This window comes from Phragmites australis, chromosome 24, assembly GCF_958298935.1.
Source record: "Phragmites australis chromosome 24, lpPhrAust1.1, whole genome shotgun sequence".
NCBI lineage: Eukaryota > Viridiplantae > Streptophyta > Magnoliopsida > Poales > Poaceae > Phragmites > Phragmites australis.
This window is the reverse complement of record NC_084944.1, coordinates 10,826,229-10,837,391: the sequence shown is the minus strand read 5'-3', so window position 1 is coordinate 10,837,391 and position 11,163 is coordinate 10,826,229.

The following is an 11,163-nucleotide window of genomic DNA, read 5'->3' as shown; positions in this document are numbered from 1 at the left end:
ATATTCCTGCAATTTTTATTGGATCCTCCTTGTCATCCAACGAAGCTTGAGCAAGGTCATTGTCTTGGACTCACAAAAGAGAAATAAGACGACTTACCAAGACCTCATTGACATGCTAAACAAGTAAACTTGATCATTTAATCTTCATGTCAATTTCATCAATGTTTAATTGGTATTCATATTCAGGTAATAGGAATACACAAGATATTACAAAAAAATGTGTTATGTATTGTCCATACAGGAGGCAGTATGATGTAAAAATCGATTTTCTCTAACGCACAGAATATTCATGACTTGCATTTCCTATTGAATAAAAAGGTTCCATTCATTACACTGATGAATCCTAATGATAATACATGAGTAACCTGTAGAGATCTCTAATGATAATTGAGTTTCCCAATGTGCAAAGTCAATCAGGAGGAACAATTTATGCAAGAAAAAAACTAGACTACCAGATGGAACAAACATTCCATTGGACACAGTAAACAAGACAAGAGCTATCTCAGGTATCTCAGCTTCTCAACATCACCATTTAACAAATTGGCATCATCAAGAAATTTAGTAGAAACTAGGTAATGTAAAATGTTGAACATCAAGCTAGTGAGAAGGAGTAGGTGGCATACTTGGGCGAGAGAAGAGGCAGACGGCGAGGGTGGGCTTGGGCTTGATAGCATGGACGGCAGCCTTGACGGAGACAAGGACGACAGGTGGTCCCTCGGCTATGGGGTACCATGGCAGCGTGGTGGGGTCCCTTATCCTCTATCGAGTGGGTGAGGACGACGGTAGCAAAGTGGAGGGCTCGAGGGATTTCACTACCGACTCATTACTGCACTAAAACCCATTTGATTGTTGGCTCATTACTTAGGCCAACAATGAAACCCATTTCACTACCGGCTCATGACTGGCACTGAAACCCATTTCACTGTAGTCCCAAGAGGTCCACTGACAAACAAATCAAATTAGTCCTTCATTAATACATAGTAATTCATATCCTTCATTAATACATAATAATTCATATCCTTCATTAATACATAGTAATTCATGTCCTTCATTAATATGCAAATAAAGATAGTTAATCCAGCTTAATGATTCACCGTTCATTATGATCACATTGTATATCGGGAGGTTCGTCGGTGTCTTCCATGAGACCTAGATCGACATCATCTCCGAAAGGAGGTAGCGTATTGAATTGATTGTAGTCTTCCATGTTGATGACATTCTTCACTCTAACAATCCTTCTTTTTCCTTGAAGAAGCACATGGCGATCCTCCATGTTAGCCGGGTTCGGGTCCTTTACATAGAAGACTTGCATAACACCTTTCATAAGTACGAATAGTTCTTCTCTATGTACAATGAGTTTTTGGTACACTGTAGTCAAACCGTACTTATCGATCTTCACGCCCCGTAGGAGTCTGACCCATTGGCACTAGAAAAGAGGAACATTTAACACTCTATAGTTGAGCTCCTAGATCTCCTCTATAAATCCATAGTAGGTCTCCCTATTACCATTGCAGTCGTAGGCATCTATACAGACACTGCTATTTTGGTTGGCGCTCTTATTATCTTGTGATCTTATATAAAATGTAAAGCCATTTATGTCATATCCTTGCACCTATTGTCCCTTTCCCCTGTAGCCTTCCCTCATGGAGAGATACATGCACACCAATCGATTTGAGATTCATGTAGTCGACGCAGAAATCAATGACCTCCTCGGTTCTACAACCCTTAGCCATGTAGCCTTCTGGCTGATTTCGGTTATGAACATATTTCTTCAGAACTCTTGTGAACCTCTCAAAAGGGTACATCTGATGGAGAAAAATGGGACCAAGAATTTTTATCTCTTTCACAATATGAACAATGTGATGCACCATGATATCAAAAAATGATTGAGGGAAACACGCCTCAAGCTTGGATAGAGTCTCGACCATGCCTTTCTACAGCTTATGTAGCTTGGTCAGATCAATGGTCTTCTGTGATATCACGTTGAAGAATGAACATAGCTTTATGATTGGGTTTTGGACCTTTGACGGCCTAATACCTCTAATTGCAATTGGAAGTATTTGTGTTATCATCACATCACAATCATGAGACTTCATGCCAGTTAATTTCAAATCTTTCATGTTTACTAGCCTCTTTATGTTGGTGGAGTAATCGGATGGAACTTTAATTCTATGCAAACACTTGCACATTGCAATTTATTAGCCTTGCTCAGATTGTAGCTAGCGGGACTAAGATATTTGTCGTCTTCTTCCATATCTTTGGGATGTAGATCCTATCTGAGTTTCAAATGTTTCAAGTCCTTCCATGCTTGGAGTGTATCATTTGTTTTGTCAGGTATATCTAGTAAGGAACCAATCAATCTATAACACACATTCTTCTCAATGTGCATGATATCGATTGCGTGTCAAATCACCAAATTTAGCAAATAAGAAAGATCATAAATACATATTAATTTTTGAATATAGGAGCTCTAAGATTAGATTTCGGAACCGGTGTACTCCTGTGTCCCTTTAAAGGATAACCCTAAGTCCCTTTACCATCTCATATACCCGTCTCCTAGTGCGATGCTTAGGAGGTGATCGATTCTCAACTTTCCCATCAAAAGATCTCATATTGTTGTGGTATGGGTGATCTTGCAAAGAAATTTATGATGACCTAGGTACACCATTTTCGGCAGTTATTCATCCACAAGCACTCTATGTCATCCAAGCAATGCATGCATGAAAGTAGTCTTTGACAGTCTGGCTTGATAGGTTACCAAAGGCTGACCAAACTTGGATTGTTAACAACATTGTGCGTAGGGTGAAATTCTCTCATTTGTATTTATCCCATACCCACACACTATCATTCCACAGTGTTATAAGATATTCCATTAATGTTTTGACTACCGCTCATGTTGCTGAATGGATTCATCCCATTTGTATTCAACCCAAATCTTATATTCATCACATCTTCTACAAATTGCTTCTTGTATTTTCTATCGATGTTTCTCCACTGCGTCGAATCAGTGGGGTATCTCAGCATTCCATCATCCTTGCACTCCTGGGTGTGCCATCACATCAATTCGGCACGCCTTTTATTTGTGAATAAATACTTCAAATGGGGGACTATAGGAAACTACCACATCACCTTGATGGGAGGCCTTTACTTCTTTTCTTCACCATCGATATCATCACCGTCACGTTTGTACCGTGTTGCGCCACATATAGACAAGCTTCCATATCTGCATGCTCTTCGCGATATAACATGTAATTATTTGGGCTTGCATGTATTTTTTGTACTTCTAACCCAAATGGGCACACAATCTACTTGGCCTGGTACGTGTTTTCTACCACCACACTTCCCATTGGAAGCAATTTCTTCATAAACAGTAACAAATCCATGAACCATGTATCAGACCACCCATTATTTTCCTTTAGTTGTAGCCGTGAAAGCACTATATGCAACTTTGTGTGCTCCTTCACGCATCTTGGGAACAACAGTGTTTTAGAATCCTTTACCATATGCTGAAACTTTTGAAACTCTCTTTCATTGATGAAGTTCCCCTACTCATCACACAACATCTGCTTCAGATCATCATTGTCATCGTAAGTCAACATCTTCTCTAGATCATCATCGACTAATGTATTTCTGACATGTGGCATATCGGTGTATTTGTCAGCTGGTATATTAGTGCACAAGTCTTTCATCTTCTCTGCAAATATGTTGCCCTTCCTATACGATCTTAGCTTCACTGTACTCGGTCAAATGGGTATAGCCAGGAATAAAACCCATTGATATCAAGTGGAAATGTATCTGTTAGGTGGTGGAAAATTGCTTCTTGTTCTCGCAATCAACGCATGGACAACACATGTATTGAGACTATATATTGGACTTATGTGTCGTGGCTGCTACTAAGAAATACTCCATGCCAATCTTATACTCTACGTTGACACGGCTCTTATTATACATCCATCTTCTATTCATCTAAAATTATATCATTATTGTAAATCTATATTCAAAATATCTAGAATATTTTGCAATCACCAACAAATAATTACCTCAACATTTCCTACCGGCAATTGGCCTGGATTGGAGCAGCCACCTTTTGTGTGATTTCACGTCTGCTTCTGATGAGTGTTTGTTGGTGCCGTCCCTAGAAAATTTCATTATTATTCAACCCTTATGTAGGAATAATTAAGTAATAATGAAAAATAAATACACTCATACATAAAGTTTCTATATTGGAGCTTGCTAAATAAATAAAATATAAAAAATATAATTGGATCTTGCTACAGCAAAATATCATGACGAAATTTTCTAATTCATTAAAAATCAAAATAAATGCGCTCATACCTCAAGTTTCCATATTGGAGAATGCTAATTTATTAAAATATATAATATATAATAGGAGCTTGCTACATAACAAAATATCATGGCTAATTTTTCTAATTCATTTTGGCGAAATTTTCTAATTCATTAAAAATCAAAATAAATGCGCTCATACCTCAAGTTTCCATATTGGAGAATGCTAATTTATTAAAATATAAAATATATAATAGGAGCTTGCTACATACCAAAATATCATGGCTAATTTTTCTAATTCATTAAAAATTAAATATAAATATGCTAATTCCTAAAATTTCTATATTGGAGCTTGTTAATTAATTAAAATATAAAAAATATAATTAGAGCTTGCTATATACCTTAATTTTATGGCTAATTTGTCTAATTCATTAAAACTCAAAAAATAAATAAGGTCATACCAAGAGCTAATTTAAATCCATAATAAAGACACTTTCAACCATAAGCTACTAATTGAAGCTTTCATATCATAAATGGGGTATAATTGTATCTACATTATCGTAAAAGATCGTGGCCATATTCATCTACGTCATTTCAAAATCTAGAGTAATTTAGCAAATAAAATTCAACTAGAAATAGATTAGAGATGAAGTTACGTACCTTTGAGCACCTAGGATATGTGGATTCCTCAAAAATTTGAAATCCCAAGAGCTTGGTGACCAAAAATGGCCATCACTGAGTAAGAACAGAGTTCCTCTCTGTTGTAGTCTAGCATGGGGAAGGAGAGAGCCACTTTTACATAGTCGAGACATCACTACTAACTCAAATAACTAGCCGGCAGTGGTACCCAGCTATCATTGTCAGTCGGTGGTTTCAGCCAGTAGTGATAAGGGAGCTGAGAATCACTGCCAGCTTAAGCTAGCGGCCGGCCTTGATGACCCCTAATATCACTGCTGGTCGGTAGCTCCAGCTAATAGTGATGAGGGAGCTAGGAATCACTGCCAACAAAAGCCATCGGCCAGCTGTGATGACCCTTATCGCTGTCAGTTCATATGTCACGATGACATATCTTCTTGCGTGGCTTATAAACCGTTAGTAATACCCCATCACTATCGTCCATTAGGAATCAATAGTAATAGACTGATATATAAATCTATTTCTGTAGTAGTTTGGTGAAGATCCCTAACTATATACTAACAAGATTCATAGCCTAATATGTATTGGTCAGCTATGAAGACCAATTTTCAGCCTAGGACCTTCTCTCTTTCCCAAAAAAAATGAGGCATTGTCCAATGTTGCAGTACTACACTTTTGAGTAGTTCGGTTATCACTGTCACTGTTTTTTGTTTATAAATATGGTGTAAGTACATAAAGTCTTAGTCTCCCTCCCTGTTTCGTCTATTGGTCTATCCGCTGTTTTTTATAAAAGTGTTATCATATTATTTAAAAAAGATTATACATCTAGGTACACCAGTTTATTGATAGCAGCTTCTACGAATATATAATATAAAAATCTTAGAAGAGTTGGTGAAGATGCCCTAACTATAAACTATGCAGATTCATATCCTAATTATTAGGTATTGGTCAGGTATGAAGACCAATTTTAAGCCTACCAATTCCTCTTTCCAAAAAAAAATGAGGTCATGTCCAATGTTTCAGCAGCACTTCTTTGTAGTTCGGTTGTCACTGTTACCGTTTTTCATTTTATAGATGTGGTGTAAGTACATACAGTCTTAGTTTCCCTCTCTGTTTCTATATTAGTCGAACCTTATAAGGCTCTATTAGTACATCTTTGTAGCATAAACCTCTGTCTCTTCGTTTCAATTTCTGACTAACTATTCTATTTGCATATACTTTATAAGGCTTCAAAGATACTGAATAATAGTTCAGTCCTGTACCGAACACCAGCATTTCTTTAGGATTTCAGATAAATTTTATATGAAACTGTTAATTTTCAACGGGAACCATGAAAAAAATCTATCATTGCAAATGGAGCTTTAATGGAATGAAACCATGCTTATCCCTATTAAATGTTACTTTTCACATAATAAACATATTTGACATCAATAATAGAAAGGTTAATGAAGAGAAGGCAATATGAATGCTAAGGATTCACTTAACGGCAAATAATGTGAAACCAGATTCTTAATAATCTAGACATTCACAAGCTATAACAAGTTGATAGAACGGCTTAAATAATTTAGAAGTAAACTACTAGAGGTGATAGTTTAAACTACAAAAATGCTATATGTAGTTTTGAACTATTATTCTTCGTTATGCCTTTCACCTCCTGACTAGTTTCCAAAAGAATGAAGCTATGCTGCTCATTGGTCTATCCGTTACCAAAGCAGAATCAATATTTTGCTCTGTATTTAAAAATTCAACATGTTACTTAAAAAATATCAATTATACACCTTGGTACACCAGTTTGTTTACAGTATCTTCTACAATTAATTGAAATTCCATAAAAGAGTGGGTGAAGATTCCCTAACTGCTAACCAAATTCCACAGTGTTGATAAATCATTAACCACATATATTAGAAGAGTTGGTGAAGATCCCGACTCATTATAAAGAGTAAATTTTAAAAATATATAACTATTTTAATATATATTACAGAAAACTACAACTTCTATTGTCTATTTTAAAAACCTATAATATTTTGACACGTATTAAAAAAATTATAATTTTTTCACCGTGAATCTACCTATCATCCTCTATAGCATGAAATAGAAGGATTAACCGTGAACCTATATGTTGCCAAACGATGACAGATGAGCCCACGGTGAGAAAGTTGTAGTTTTTTGCAACATATGTCAAAATAGTGGTAGGTTTTTGAAATAAACACTAGAAATTATAGTTTTTATAACATGTGCCAAAATAGTTGTAGATTTTTAAAATTTACTCGATTATAAATTATTATGAATCGGTCAATTATCAAAATAAATCATCAGCCTACTGACTTGCCCCTCCAAACCAAATGAGGTCACTCCAACGTTGCAGTAATACAATTGAGTAGTTCGGTTATCACCGTTATTCCTTTTCATTTTATACATACGGCGTACACACGTACAATCTCATTCTCCCTCTTTATTTCTATATTTGCCCAACTACACAATTTAAATGATACAGTCAGATTCTCCCTCTCTATTTCTATATTTTTCCAACTACTCTATTTGCATACCCTGTACATTGCTTTAAAACTATCCCAATCTCCCTCTCTGTTTCTATGTTTGTCTGACTGCTGAATTTGCGTAATACAGTCACAGTCTCCCTCTCTGCTTTTTTTAGAGAAATCTCCCTCTGTGTTCATATATTTTCCCAGCTACTCTATTTTCATACACTGTGTAAAGCTTTAAAAAAATTCTCAGTCTCCCTCTTTGTTTCTATATTTGTTCAACAAATCATTTTGATTCATATAGTCTCAATCTCCCTCCGTTTTTATATTTGCCCAACTACTCTATTTGCGCACATGGTAGAAAGCTTTAAAAATAGAGAAAATTCCTTATTTACCATCAGAATATAAGGTGATCCCTATTAGTCATTTCACAAAATGAACTTTCTTATTTGTTATTGCTTCTAATTTTCATTTCTTTCTCACCACTGTCATCCATTTGACTCATTAAAAAGATGCATTTGCCCTTATGGAGGAAATATCCACTACAGGCCAGTCACATTGTTATTTTTATATATGTTTTTTTATACAATACAGTACTACAGAACAACACATCACTTCCGGCTCCAAAATTCCCTTCACTACCAGTTTTGAAGCTAGCAGTGGATAATGGGCAATGACAGTTGAGGAGCAGCAGTAAAGGAGTTATCACTACAGGCTGAATGTTTCAGCCGGCAGTGTTTTGCCTCTTCGTGCTCTCTCTCTCTATGTCCTCTCTTTGTCTCATCGATCTCTCTGTCTCTGTCCCTCTCAATACATGCATACAATGAGACATATATTTAATGTAAATCAATAATAAAGGTACCTTCATTAATATATAGTAATTCATGTCATATTCAAGGGAATACATATTACAAGTCATAGGCATCGACAAACATACATATCTACATAATAGTTCTCATAGGTTACCTCTCAAAAAGTCGGTCGAGTTGAGCCAGTCTAATATCCCTCTACCTCTCCCACGATGAGGACCTTGTCTCTGCACGGGCGGCTAATGTTGTTTGTACGTCCGGTGACGCCGAGGGACCAATGGTGGTGGAGTGGAGGACCCGACTATGCCTGATCGGCAGCAGTATCGTCTAAGCTCTAGGCTCCCCATCGTGTCAAAGACGTCATAGTACAACACCTAAACGGCACTATAGTTTGAGCCTTCGGCCTCCTCCGTAGAACACTGATGGGCAACCATCTCGTGCTCACCCACAGCGCACTGACGGGTCACCCTCTCGTCCTCCTCCCCTGGGCTCGCTTACAAGACGCTACTTCTTACTCCTCTGCAATGCACAACTAACAGGCCAGCGTCTCATCCTCCTCCTCTTGGGCATGCTTACCGGCCGCTGCTTCTAGCTCCTCCTTCACATCATTGTTTGAAGACCATTTTGTCGAGGAGTTGTCCGATGGTACCAACTCCAAAAGCAAGTCGAAGGCCACAGCAGGATCCTCCGAACCAAGTGCACTAACATGCATACAATGAGACACATATTTAATGTAAATCAATAATAAATACATCTTCATTAATACATAGTAATTAATGTCCTTTATTAATACATAGTAATTCATATCCTTTATTAAAACAGTATCATTTGGAGATATATAAGTCATCTAACCCCCTAGTAGCATTCCTCGTTGTCGCAAACTCTCTACTAGTAGGTACAGAATCATTTCAAGATTTCTCACGTGTTGACGGCATGATCGGTTCATGAAACTCCCTGGCTGGGTTGATAACATGTTCCATGAAGAACCCGGCAACCTGTTATTGAATGGTATGTATTTCTATCGGTTCTAATGCACCTGTGCAGAGTGCTGCGTTTGAAGAATGGAAAGAATTAGTCCTTGAACACATATAGAAATTGAAAAGAAAGCATCGATATGTAATTTCATACCTCAAAATCATTGAACATGACATCGTCTCCGTCAGGGCTGGATCTGTGAATGAAAGTAAGAACATAAAACCTGTAGAGATCTCTATATTGTCTTTTCGGTTTTGTCTATTGTGAAACAAAAACCCTAATGTGACCATTTTTCGAACCATTGAAGTTTAAGCTGCTTATATGTCTCATCATGCTAGCTTATTTTCTCTGGAACTAGTTAGTTACTCTCATCTGGATAGCTACTACAATCTACCATAGATATTGATGACATTACATTAACACATAATTGCTGCAAAAATGTGGCTTGATGCTGACCAAACCTAGATATATCTAAGATAACATGGTCTTAATATTCTTTTGCATGTTCCTGTTCCATCTCGCAAAGCATTTCATCTCTTTCATATTTTGGTTAACCCTTTTGATTAACCACACACATCATTGCGCAATGAAAGTGATAAGAGTTGTCCACCTTAATTATGACCTTTGTGGTTTCTGCTGTGGAATTATGTGAGTTCTGATGCGCAGTTATTTATGGCATCAGTAAAATGAATCACAAAGGTAGGGCATCAGTAAAATGCATTTTGAAAATATCCTACATATATTTTGTTTTGTGCCTCATGAATTTGACAGATTTGCCTCCTGGATTATGGGTATCAAAATGAGGAATCATTAATGAGGGAGTAGATTAATAGTCTGTCATCTAGTCTCTGATATGGTTTGCTCAAGACTTATGTCAATACTTGATATGTTACTTACAAGATGCTGAGTCCATTTGGTCCTGATGTTGTTCTTTTGGCATCAACACTGTACTTTTGTGCATGTTGGTACATTCTAGGGGAGGATCTGTGTAGTTCCCTTGTTGGAGTTGTAGATCAAATTAGACATTAGACTGTGATAAGTTTATGTGAATCAAACAAAACTAGAAATAATGGAGGGCACATCCTCTCTCTCTCTCTCTCTCTCTCTCTCTCTCTCTCTCTCTCTCTCTCTCTCTCTCTCTCTCTCTCTCTGCCTCTCTCTCTCTGCCTCTCTAAGAATGGCACACTATGGATTAAACATAGAATGCTTCATTTTATTTAATACAGTTTATAGTTCCAAAATTTCATGTAGCTGATTGATAAATTCTATTATTTTCATCATCTAGGATATACGTGTGGATCCTTTGGTTCCAATAGGACTAAATTGTTTTATACAGTGAATTATTTTGCGTCAATCTTTGTTATTTTACTTAAAGAACTACATTGCTTCCCAAACTTATTTTGGGTGAATCTTTGTTATTTTCCTCTCTCTCTTTGCATGCATGCATGTCACTATTTGCTAATTTGATTACGAATTCAAGTAATCTCACCTCCGTGATCAATATGCATTCCTATCTAGTGGATGATGGCAGTTGCCATTCATGTGTTGATGTAATAAACTATATCTCTTCTAATATATTTGAGTTCTTTATCTTGGTGTCTATTGTTGTATTTTTTTCAAATGGTTGTCCATTGTATTTCTGATGTAAATGGGGATATTATTAAACTTGTGTGTTAACTGCAGGGACATGAGAGACTTTTCATGGCCGCAATGAAACTCAATTTGGTTGTATTATGAGCATCTTGCATTTTACTGTAAATGAAAACTGAGCCTCTTTGCATTTTACTCTGATGTGAATAAAAACTAGAGTGTAGGTTCTGAAATGTGAATTATTTTCTAGTTTGTCTGCTCAAGCATATTTTCTAAAATTTAGGACTGCTATGACGTGGTATGTTGTCCATCGTGGTGGCAAAGTGGAGTGTTCTCCAGTTGGGAGGCATGCCACACATAAGTTAATGAATTCAAGGGAACATGTTACA